The sequence below is a fragment of the Pteropus vampyrus genome, unplaced genomic scaffold (genome assembly GCF_000151845.1).
Source record: "Pteropus vampyrus isolate Shadow unplaced genomic scaffold, Pvam_2.0 Scaffold6, whole genome shotgun sequence".
Taxonomy (NCBI): Eukaryota; Metazoa; Chordata; class Mammalia; order Chiroptera; family Pteropodidae; genus Pteropus; species Pteropus vampyrus.
In genome coordinates this window covers 5,903,130-5,915,443 of record NW_011888787.1, presented here as the reverse complement: position 1 = coordinate 5,915,443, position 12,314 = coordinate 5,903,130, and positions in this window count along the sequence as shown.

Here is a 12,314-nt window from a genome sequence, read left to right as displayed (position 1 = left end):
GACTTGTGGAGAATCATAAAATCACAATAAGTTGCAGATTTGGGGGAAAAGCGATGCATCATGTTAGCAGGAGTTTCGCCTCCTGGGCCCCAGTCCTCCCCAGGTATCAGCTTTCTCTCTCACTTTTTCTAGACCGTCGTTGCTTGTTTCGCCTGCCAACTGTGTGTGTTTCCTGAAGGTCTCTGGAGGGCAGAAGACAGACTCAGGAAGGTAAGAAGCTTGGAAACTACCTCTGTCTTCCCCTGTCGAAAGTCTCAGTGTTTCTCCCTTTGGGCAGCCTTAATTTAGAGAAGGCCCTAAGAGCTGCTGGGTACGTCACCTTCTTCACTCCAGGAAAGGGATCTTGTAGAAGGAAATCCTAGTTTACAGAGATGACCGGTTCATTTTACCCAGAAGTCCTTTCTCGTGTCTAATTTAAGTTCTCGCAGACGCAAGACTTGCCAGTGAAATGGTTGAGGGCGGTGGAAGAATTTAAGAATGGCATGGAATTTAAGAATAGCTCTAGAAGGCACGGTATGGCTTTTAGAACACCTGTGATTTGGGAAACAAACCTGCTCTATTTTCTTTCTGTCTCCACTAAACCTCCAGTCCTCAATGTTTCCTGCCTTATTGCTGTCCTACTCTTCCCCCAACCCCAAGGAAGAGAGTTTTCGCAGGAGAAGCAAGAAACTAAGTTCTCAAGTTCCCAGTCTGCCATCCGTGGTGGAAATCCCCCTTTTCAGCTAGCCTGGGGGCTGCAGTTTTGTGCTGGGATGGCTGGCCATTGGTGTATGATTCTCTGTGCTCAGCCCAAATTTAATTTGCGTTTCCCTGGGCCCTGCATTTACCATATGGTTATTAAAAGTCAGCGGTTCAGAGCACCGCCTTTGAAACAGCTGACTTCCACGCCTACCTTCACCTCTTAAGTTGTGGGAACGTAAGCCAGTTCCTTAGGTGTTCTGTGCCTCATTCTCCTTATCTGTAAAGTGAAAATAAACATGCCTATTTTATATGGTTGTTGAGAGGATTAGACATGCTAATGCATATAAAGTACTAAGCGCAGTGGCCAGCACAGCGCTGGATAAATTTTGGCTGCTATTAGCTATTGTTAAGGGCACTCGGAATGGAGCATTGCTTTCTTCCTTGCCCCTCGCCTCCCCTCCCCTCCCCTCCCCCTCTCCTCCCCACCCCTCCCCCTCCGCTCCCCTGTCCAGAACAGCTCAAGAGGGGGTCGGCAGCAGTTTCCCCAAGGTCATTTTAGGAGTGGCCCTGGAGATTTTTGTTCCAAGCTGGATTTTACTTAAAGACAAGAGACAATCTCCTGAAACTATGATTAAATGAAATGTGATACCAGGTAGGAGTCAGTTGGACTGGGATTCCGACCAGCTCTGCCACTCAGTGACCATTGATCTTGGGGAGTCGTTTGCCTGCTAGGTCTTGATGTCCTCTGCCAAGAGAGCAGTCGGACTGTCATCAGGTGCTCAGAGAGGCCCCTCCAGCTGTGAAGTACTGCGGTCTGTCCAGGCACAGAGAGCTGTCCTCACCACTGTCCCCATTGTGTCTTTGTTTCTTCCTGTTAAGTGGCTCTTAACTCTCCCAGGAGGAACACACTTTATCAGAAGAAGAATTATAAACACTTGCATGAGATTTTAAAGGGTACAAATGTCATGTCTGGCTTAAATGAAAGGAATCCAGTAGGAAACAAAGTCAGTAGAATTATTTCAGTTTAATTGAGAAGCTTTGAGCTCTCAAAAGGAATTGTGAGAACTGATCTCCATTGGACATTATTCCTGAATGGGGTCATCCTTGGTCCACAAATTCTACCTTATAGTGGTTACGGTTCCTTATAGTGTAGTAATGATTGTGTAAAGATTCTTGCAACAATCCGTAGAAAACTGAATTGCTTTTCAGAATTTTCTTTCAGTACCTACTATGTTGGTTTCATGCCAAGAGAGAGGTGGCATCGGAAGCACTGGAACACTTGAGTTCAAATCTTGGCTACTTTGCATACAAGGAAATTACTCAATTTCTTATGGCTTCCATTGCCTTCTCTGCAAGACAGCAGTGATGATGATACTCATCTCACGATCGCACGTCAAGATTGCTGTGAGCATCAAGTGGAATTGTTTTTACTGGAGAGAAGCGAACACTTCCGTTTTAGTAAATCTAACTTACCTGGGAGTGTGAGTAAAGGAAATGGAAGCTTCACTTCCTCTGGGCCCTTTGACCAGTCGCCAGACTGTACCTTATCCACGAGAAACAGTCGTAACTTTTAAATGGACTCAAATATCATTCTAGTTTTCCCAAGGCTCCTCAGGATTTTACTCTACCCCTTGTTTGAATTGTCATTGGTTTGAAGAGAGACCAGCAGTCACTTGCAGGCAAAGACGTGTTGTTGCCTCTATGGGCACTCCCTGCACACAGCTGCTGCCCCCAAGCACTAGGACCCTTGGATGGGCAGTGTCTTGTTTTACAATTATACGTAACAATTCAATAAGCCTAGTAGTAGGAAGCTAAATTGCTGGTCTGGCAAAGAACCAAACAGGAAAACCTATAGCAAGAGGATTTAGAAAACTCCTTGCTCAGATTGGGAGCTTGGCTTACTTTTCTTGATACTCTGCTACCATCTGGCTTGGATTTTCTTCAGGCAAAAATAACTCCATGTTGATTTTGAACTATTGGCGTGTCTTTGAGGCCTTTGTAGACTCATCCAGCTACTTCTGAATAAGTGGCCCATGATAAATGTGTGTTCATGCTCAGTGGAGGGCAGCCAGTTCCAGAAACTAAGCAGAAACAGCAAATGCCACCCCCCCCGCCCCCCACCACCAAAGGAAGGCTTAGCCACTGAAAAACCGCTTTACCAGGCTAGCCAGAGACTGAACCTCGGGGTAGGAGAAGAGCAGATGGGTTGGGGTCTGGCTGCAGGGCAAACTGGAAGATTTCTTCAGCATGTTTGTCAGATCTGGATCTTAGAATATGTGAAAAACAGTGACATTCTCACTCTGGTCCCTGGACATGGAGGAAATCCTGTCCCAGTGAGGAGCTGAGATATTTCACCCTCGACCATCTCATCAGCAGACGACAGGGCAGAGGTGAAGGGACCAATGGGTCCTCTGAAGGGTCCTCTGCCTTTTGCTTGCCTTTCAGTCCTTTGAACATCTCTTTTCCTCTCTTTTTTTCCCTCCCAAGGCCAAATCATAAAACATACCTACACATTTGTTTGAGCTAGAACTGGCCTCTAGGTGGCGCTTTAGCACAGAGAATGGCAGTACTGGCGTCACCTCGGGCCACCATTTCTCAGGAACATCATTATGTAAGGAGACTCACAGAAATCCGGCTTCTTGGGCTGCACAATAGAGGAAAAACCTGGCCTTTGTTGCTGTTTGAGCCGAGACACTGAATAAGGTCAGGGGTCGGTGCAGGGCTGCAAAAGCACCTAGTCCCAAGCAGCAACGCAGATTTAGGTTCCTGCCGTGACAGAGCCCAGGGCAGCAAGGTTTAGGATTGACCTGCTGAGGGAGCAAGCCCAGAGCTTCAGACTTTGTCCTCGTGTCCAGGAGGCCTCGCCCAGACTCACAGCCCCAGATGGAGCACTTGGCTTGGCCAGCTGCCCACACAGCACAACGTCTGCACACATGGCAGACAAAACCCCTCCCCGCTCCCTACACACCTCATTCTCACCTTCTGCTATTTACAAAGCACTTTCCCCTGTGTGATCTCATTTGCTGCTCGTAAACTCCCAGGGGGAGGAGGGGCAGGGTGGGGCCCTCCCTTGCTCTCTGGAGGACTGCGAGGACACAGTGCGTCATAAAGCTCACATTCCTCCTCTGTCTCTACCAGCAAATTGTGAGTTTCTTTGGGGCAGTGACAGAAGTCAACTTAGTAGTTGCAGGGCTTAGCACACGGTGCCTGGTCAGGAAGAGGTGCTCAAAATTGTTTATTGAATGAGTAAATATTTACAGATGAAAAAATTGAATCAAAGGACAGAGGACGGTAGAGTCCAGACTAGAAGTTAGGGCTTCAAGCTCCTGGGACCAGTGACAGTGCTGCATTAGAAACTAATTATGTCATGTGCTTTTCCAGTCAAAAGTGCAGTTTGTGAATCCATAGAGGGACCCACGCAGACCTGTCTTCACATCTGGCCCTCGAGAACATGAACATCGTACTTTGGGTCAAGCACTGGGGCCCCAGTCTGCTGTCTGTCAGGGAGAAACTAGGAGATGTGTCTCTGGGGCAGTGGCTGGTCTTTATGAGGCCTTCCTTAAAAATATGGTGGGGCGGGGGTTGCGGGGGGAGTGGTTGGCACTCTGAACCTCCATCTATCAAAAGCCTCTGTCTTTAACTGATAGAATGTCTTGGGGTAAAAAGCTCCATCCACCGCACTCCAATCCAAGGTTTTCGCACTTTCTTTGTTGTTTAAATGTACATATTTCAGGTCGCCTAGGTCTCTGCCCTGAGACTCCACAGGTTCTAATCCCAGCTGAACCACTTCTTAGCGTCTGGCCTTGGGCAGGTCAGTTAACCTGTGCCTCTGTTTCTTATCTTTTGAAGGATGATAAAAGTGTTTAACTCAATATTGCGGGGATTTAGGGAGTTAACATATATAAAAACAAAGCAGTTCCTGGCAATAAGCAAAGGCTAGGAGGCGTTCTTATCCCTCTTTGTAATGTCCTAGATTTGAGAACTGGTTTGTGTTCATCCTATGGGGGCTTTTCGTGATCTTGAATTTCCTGACATTCCTGCATTTTAGCTGCCAGGCTGTCAGTTTTCTCCAAACTCGGTTATAGCTCTTTTGAGGCCTGAATAAGAGAGGAAGCAACTTGAAATGCATTTTTCTACTGATCAGAGCAGAGGCATTGTCTTAATACGCAGCTTTCTCCAGTGGCTCCAGTTAGAGTTCAAGGGCTTTCTTCTCTATAGCCATGCTCACCACACGGCACATAGTAGGTGTTCAATAAATGTTTATGGCGGGCTGGAAGAAAGACACGGTACAGAGGATAACATTAGTACAGAGCAGTTTATATGGACGAGGTCCCTATGGAATTCACACTTGTCCCCTAAGACCTACTGACTAAGCATGAAAATCACCAAGGAAATGTGATCAGCTAGGAGGAGGAGGAGGGGAAGGAGAGAGAAGAAACCGGAGCAGCCTGTTATCTGACCGAAGATGCTGGTCTTTGGTTCCATCGCACATGGTTCCATCGGCTTGGGCCAGGTTGAAAACCTTACGGCTGCCCATGACATCAAGGCCATCTCCTGTGGCTGTCTGCCCTAGAGATTCATCTTTCTAGAGGGACTTCGTCATTTGTTCGGTAGCCTCTCAGGTGCTCTTCTTTATGGCTGAGACCAGCCAGCTCACCAGATACTTCTGTGGGTTTTAGCCAGAGAAAGAGATAGCGGGTGGACAATGCTCCAGGACAGTTCTTAGTGGAAGCTTTTCTGACCTTAGCAGTCTTATTCCAATTCTTCTGCCAAATTAGACTTCTAATAGATCCTCCCTCACAACCCAGATCCTCCCGTCTGCAAGGCTTGGAGTAGATAGGATGTAACTAGAGACTACCCTAGTCTAAGGTTCCATAAGAGAGTTGAAATTGAAACTCAAGAGTTTCCTAGTAAACACATTCACTATTTAATCAGCTAGGTCATTGATGGTCAGTAGGACTGTCTCCACTGGCATGCCAGCTCTGATCGATGGATAATGCCTGTCTGGGGCATTGTGTTGAGACGGATTCTGAATCTACATCATCACATCTGGGGCTTAGAAGCAAGGTCTGTGATCAGTCAACAGTGTCTGTCACAGAGGCAGGGAAGGGGAGTAGCCCCAGGAGAGGTAGATATTTACCTGCTTGAGTTGCTAATGAGAAGAGGAGGCTGTTTATTTGGAAGCTGGGAAGCAAAGATGGTTGAATGGTCAACTGTGCTTATTTAAGTAGATCAAGATGGACCTCGAACAGTTCTACTCTTGGGGAAAATGTGGTGCTAGCTCAGGAAGGAAGGCAAAGAGGAATAAGGGCAGGGGCAGAGTAGTCTTATGCTTCGATGTCTCTGTAGAATCTTGACAGTTCTAAGCCAGATGGAGAGAGAGCAGGTGTAAGAACCTTAGGAGAGTGTTTTGAGTTGGAGCTCAAGACCTGTGCAGATCCCAGAATAGAGAGTTAAGCCATTGGCAAGCAGACAGAAGAGAATAGTGTTTCCTAAGCTGAGTTCCATGAATCACATAGTATCCATGAGATGTTATAGGTATTTTGCCATTAAAAATAGGCAGTGGTGGGGAGAGGGAGTTTTATGATATTCAAGTTTGGGAAGCCCTCTGTCAAAAAAACCCAAGAAAGTTAACTGTAGCCCAAGGTGGCTTCTTGCCAGTGGGGGTCATGAGAGAGAAAGGTAATAAGCTATGAAAGCAAAATGTAGGTTGGTTTCAGTTCTGAAGGGCCTTGAATGACAGGCTGAGGAATTGGGTTTTGATGGAGAGATGTGGAAGGTTGTGGGCTGGAGACCATGAAGAAAAGATTGAAGAGAGGAGAGACTGGAGGGCAAGAGATTAGATAGGACGTTGTCATACGGTCCAAACAAGAGGTATTAACAGCTTAAACTAGGGTTGTAGCAATGGGAATGGAGAGAAAGGGCCAAGGTCAAGAGCCATGTCACTGGTAATATTGTCAGGACCAGGCCGACTTCAAGTGGCACTCAAGTTCATGAAGGGCTGTGCTGGAGGGCACTGGCCAGCCCTTCTCTGCAGCTCTAAGAGCCAGTCCTGCAGAGCAGGAGGTAGATTGCTGGGATGGAGTGTTCGATTACATAGAAAGTATAACTTCCTACCTCTAGGGATGAGTAAGCCCTGGAAGAGCGCCACGGGCGCTGGCATCGTTCTGGAGCTCTCACAGGCAAGCGACCTTCTGCCCTGGACCAGCATGGCACACGACTGCTCCAAGCCCCTTTCTGCTCCGTGAGCCTAATTAACCTTAGCGTTAATTAGGAGGGGGCCTTAGAGCTCATCTAGTCAGTGGCTTTTAAACCCGACTGAACATCAAGAGTCACCAAGGAGCTCATTAAAATACGGAATAATACTCCATTGTATAGATATACCCCATTTTATTGACTCATTTATCACTTTCTAGACATTCGAGTTGTTTCCGCTTTGGGGCTATTATGAAGGAGGCTGCTATGAACACGGGTGTACGAGTTTTTGCATGGTCACATGTTACCATCTCTCTTAGGTATATGCCTAGGAGTGGAATTGCTGTGCCATATGATATGACTGGGCGTCTTGATGGCAAGCAACAGAAACTTCCCTTGACCCTCCGGAGCAAAGAAGAAATTACCGGCAGGATAGTGGGGGCTTCCAGAATCCACGAGGCAGAGGCTGAAGGTCTGGGCCTGGAAAATGGAACCCGAGCCGCAGGTAGGTCAGGTCAGTGGCCAGACAAGGGAGCCACAGGCAGGGCCACCCCATGGAAACACTTGGGCCTGAGCCCCATTGCAGCCTGCTTTTCTGGCTCTCACCCATTATTCAAAGTCCAGGCAGGAGCCTCAAGCTGGTGAAGCATGTGCGTCGACCCCCTCTCTCCCACCAGCGCGGCTGGGGACAGGAATGACTATTCACTTCAGTCCCCCTAGCGTAAGTGAGGCGTCATGCAATGGGCAGTTTCCCCAAAGGGAAATTAAGGCAATGATATGAAGGCGGAGTTGCAGGGAATGATGAACACCCCGATAAGACAAACATCTACTGCAGAGAGAAAGGCCGGGCCAGCTGGAGTAGCGGAACCTGGGATCGGAAGGGCAGGCGGGATGGAACACGATGCGGGAGGAGGTGGAGAGAGCAGGCGAGGGAGGGTCAGCCACAGGGGCCTCCGTGGGCTCCAGACCGATCCGGAAGGGGGTAAGGATTCTCCGCCACTCCATTTCTCCCCATCTCTACCTTTCCTCCGTTCTTTCTCTGGCTTCTGTTGGCAAAATTTTAAGGACACTAAAAGTTATATACAGCCATGGTGGGAGAATCGCTAGGATGCAAGCTCCACGAGAACAAGGGACAAATGTGCGTTTTCCCCCATAGTGGCCTCAGGGCTTAGAACAGTGCCTGGTGCAGAGTAGATGCTCAGTTAAATACGTGTTAAAATCCTGAATGAACGTGGGCAAAAAGTAGCTGAGAATAAAGAATCCCATGCCGTATACAGATTAAATTATTGTTCCCAGTTTTTCACTTTCTCCTGAAAATGTCCTTTGCCAGCGACTTTGCAGTTCCTTCTCCCAGAGTACGTGAAGAATATCTCCCTGCACCACTGATGCTGGGCATGGCCATGTGATTTGCCTTGGCCAGTGGAGTTGGTGGACACGAAGCCAGCAAAGCTGAAATATGCTTTTGCAGATTAGTTGGTCCCATGCACTCCATCAACCTTGAGAATCTGGATAGCCACTGAGTAGCCACTGGTCCAAGAAAAATGATATGGTTCATGGAGCCAACCTGAACCCGATCTGCAGCTGGAGCCAAATGCAGTGGGTCCCAAGAGAGCCACAGCTGATGCATAGACCCATGAGTGAAAAAAGTAAATGTGTCAATGTATAAATGACTTTGGAGTCAGATCTAGTTTGAATTCCCGCCTATTGATTCTGTTGTCTTGTTACTTAACATCTCTGCGTGTGTTTAAGGGGGTAACACTGACCCTGGAGAGCTGTGAGGGTGAATGCGACTGCAGAGCCTCTCACACAGCAGGCTTGGTAGACATTGGCTGCCCATGAGCAGCCCTTTTCCCTTCCTCATACAATCCCAATTTTTATTTAGGTTTCCCACATATCCCCCGCTGTGCTTCCTAGGAAGCTGACTTTACCCTGAACTTCGGAGCTGGTCTTAATTGGCGTGAGTGCAGTCCCAACTCTTTTGCCCCCACTATTGGCTGAGGAACGCAGGTGTAGACAGGTCCACGGAGGGCACGGTTCCAGCCATGTGCTCAGGAATGGGTGCGCGCATCAGCTGGGTTCTTAGCTACAAAAACGGAAGCCAACTCTGGGTGATTCAGCTCAGGACAATGGGTTGTTCACCAGATCAGAGAAAGAGCTGGAGAGCCAGACTCGAGGCCAGGGTGGCCCAAACCATCCCACAAGTCACAGCTGACAAGAAAACTGCCACCACGCCAAGCTCTGGATGCAGCGCTATAGACAGCACCAAGACTTCTGTGCCAGGAGCTTAACTTTACTGCAAGGGGGACGGGCGGGGAGGTGAGGGAGGAGAGGGAGGCTCTATACTTCCCGCTTAGCCAGCTCTTGAGTAAAAGACTCATGTCTGCGTCAGGAGAGCAAAATCTGTCTCTTACCTTGGGGAGTTGGAACTTAGAATTTCAGACCTGTCCTAACAAAGGACGCGTGTTCCAAAGAGCCAGAGTGACCACAAATACGGCAGATGTCCACCACAGGATTTGTTCCGGTTTGAGAAAATGAGGTACAAGAGGATTGTCTGTTGGGACTTCTTATAAAGAATCTTCCTTATTCATAAGAGAGACAGCAGAAGAGACTTTTTTCCTCTGTACATTGTGATGTGTTTATGTGGAGTTTGGAGTGCAATAAGTCATTGTGGCATGAGGGAAGCCAGGCTGAATGAGATCAACACACAGAGGAGGGAAAAAGCAAGCGGGGAGCAGAGAGAGAGCACAGGCCACGGTCTTAAGCCGGTTCTGAAGCCATCCAACCTCTGGGTTTCTGGTTACCTGAGCCGGTGTGACTTGCATTTTCTGTCGTTTGCAGCCAAATGTATCTTAACTGATGTGCAAGTGATTACCCGTAAAAACTTCCAGAGACAGCAAAAGGCAAGGAAATCGGTGAGATGACCTGGGTTCCAGCCCCATTTCTGCCACAAGCCTCTTAGCCAAAGCATTTAGTCTCTGAACTGTCGTCTCGCTTTTTCCAGAGTTGTGGAGTGAAACGAGGGTGTCAGAGGCCTGTGTAGACGAGGATAACAAGTGCAAGGATTCTTCTTCTTCCCCACAGGCTCTTGTAATCAAACAAGACAGGGGCAAAAACGTGGCACATGAACAAACAAACAGCTGTTTTCTCAAAGGCTTTACCATTCCAGGTTCCCATTCGGCCTGAGTTTTCATGTAGTCTCTATACTTGGCAGCTGGGTGGGCGGTAGTGGGAGGTGGGAAAGCGAAGGAAATGCTTTGAAGTAGAATTAGGTCAAAGCTGATCATTAAACAGCGTGTAGATTTGGGAGTCTGCTTTTCCTTTCCTCTGTATTCTTCAAGAAGCGCGGGGGAAACTGCAGGTTCTCGTTTAGCAGGGGAAGGCAGGGGGAGGCCGGATGTTTTACCTTGATTCTCTAACATTATCCATCCCGCAGCCCGGGGACGTAGGGGAGTTTGCCTCCGTTTTTCAGATGCGGAAATGGGGAAGAAGATGCGGATCACACACCACTCAACACAGACTAAATCGAATTCTCCAGCAGACACCTTTCTTCTCCACCTCCCCTCCCAAAGGCCTCTTCCCCGCCAATCATTTTCTCGCTCTTTTCTTCTTTTCACCTTTACAACCTCTTAAAGCTCCCTCTGTTGCCCAGAATGGGTCATCTCCACCTTCAGGTGATGCGCCCCACTCTGCAAAACAAAGGCCAAGCAGAAGCCACCTTTCTGGGTCCTGAGTTCTCTTTGGAGGTGGGACAGAGGGTGGCCTCAGTCCCTTCTGGCGCGGGTACCTTGCAAGGCCGTCGTGAGGATGACCAGAGTTGGAATTCAGGCCCAAGTCTTCCGACTCCGAGTTCAGAATCTCTTCCCACAGCTGTCTCAGGGAAACAGAATATTGTAGACTCCTGATTAATAGAAGCTCGCCCAGCTCGAACCCTCAATTTATCTTTATTATTTTTTAGGTTACATTCAACTTAGCAGAGGCAAAGAGTTAGTTGGGAATGTGAAAATGAAAATTCCATTCCAGAGTATGAGCTGGGGTCAGTGCAGATTCATACCAGCATCTTATTCTCTCTGTATCTGTGATGCCAGCCAGGGAGACTTGAATTTAGAATGGTGACCCATGAGGCAGAACAACATCTTCCAGTATCAAAAAGCCATCTTATTCTGTTCACTGACCTCCGCGTAGGCAAGAACATGGACTGAGATGTTTCAAAAATCACATGCAGGACGAGATATGATGAGGTTTTCTTCTTAGCCTGACTTCCCATTTTTAAAATCTTCTAGCAAGTTGGGATTTCAGTATATATGACCTCCCCAAGGGGAAGGGAATCGGGGTGACCAAGCCTGTCAGTGTCAGCAGAGAGGCACACTGGCCGTGACAGTCAGCAGTAGGGTCTGGGAAGCAGAGTGTGTATTCATCCCCTCGGCTGCCATAGCAAAGTGCCACACACTTGATGCCCTAACACACCAGAAGTTTATCTTCTCAGTTCTGGGGGCTGGAAGTCCAGCATGAAAGCATCGACAGGACTTCTCTCCGAAGGTTCTAGGGGAGGACCCTTCTTTGCCTCTTCTCAGTGTCTGGTGTTGCCAGCCATCCTGGGCGCTCCTTGCCACATAGATGTATCACCTCAATCTCTGCTTCCGACGTCGTATGATAGACTCTGTTATCTCTTCTTACAAGGACACCAGTCACTGGATCAGGCCCACCCACTCCAGTATGACCTCATCTTAACTAACCACATCTGCGAAGACCCTACTTCCAAATAAGGTCACATTCACGACTTGTGGGGTACACAAGTCGACGCACAGTGGAGTGTCCTTCCTGTCTTCCAAGTTTGTTGAGCCAAGGTATCCACTGAAATGATTCAATAGCTAAGACACCACTGGTGGTGACTGAAGGGAGGAGGGTGGTGGGAAGGCAAATATGTGAGCAGCGACATCCACATTCCCTAAAATGTGGCAGCAGAGGCCTTGAGTGCCAACTCGACCCTTACTCTCCTCCCCATTCCTGGTTGGGGCAGGTTTTCAAAACCAACCTCTCAAGTGCAAGATACTTTGCTAGTCTTAACCTGACCCATAACTTTAAAATAAATGCTAGCAAACTGGCCCGTTCATCATTTATAAGGTGCAGTTCCACAGGATGGTGAACAGCCTCTTCCAAGGTACACGTGCGTGTAATTCATTCCAGTTTTTAAGAGATCTCCCAGAATTCTGCTCAAATTGATTGTCTAAGAAAAGTTCCAAAAATTTGCATCTGACACTGACTCAGGCCTGGCAGGGAGAGTCGTTCTGGCATAGGTTTATGACTTCCCAGTGGGGGGACCTCAGGGGTGGAAGCCTACAGTCCTGATTGCCCTGTTAGATTAATATTTAATAGGATGCCCGGCCTACTCAGCCTGCCAGCCGGATCGGTGCCACAAGCCATGGCTCTGCCTCGCTGTG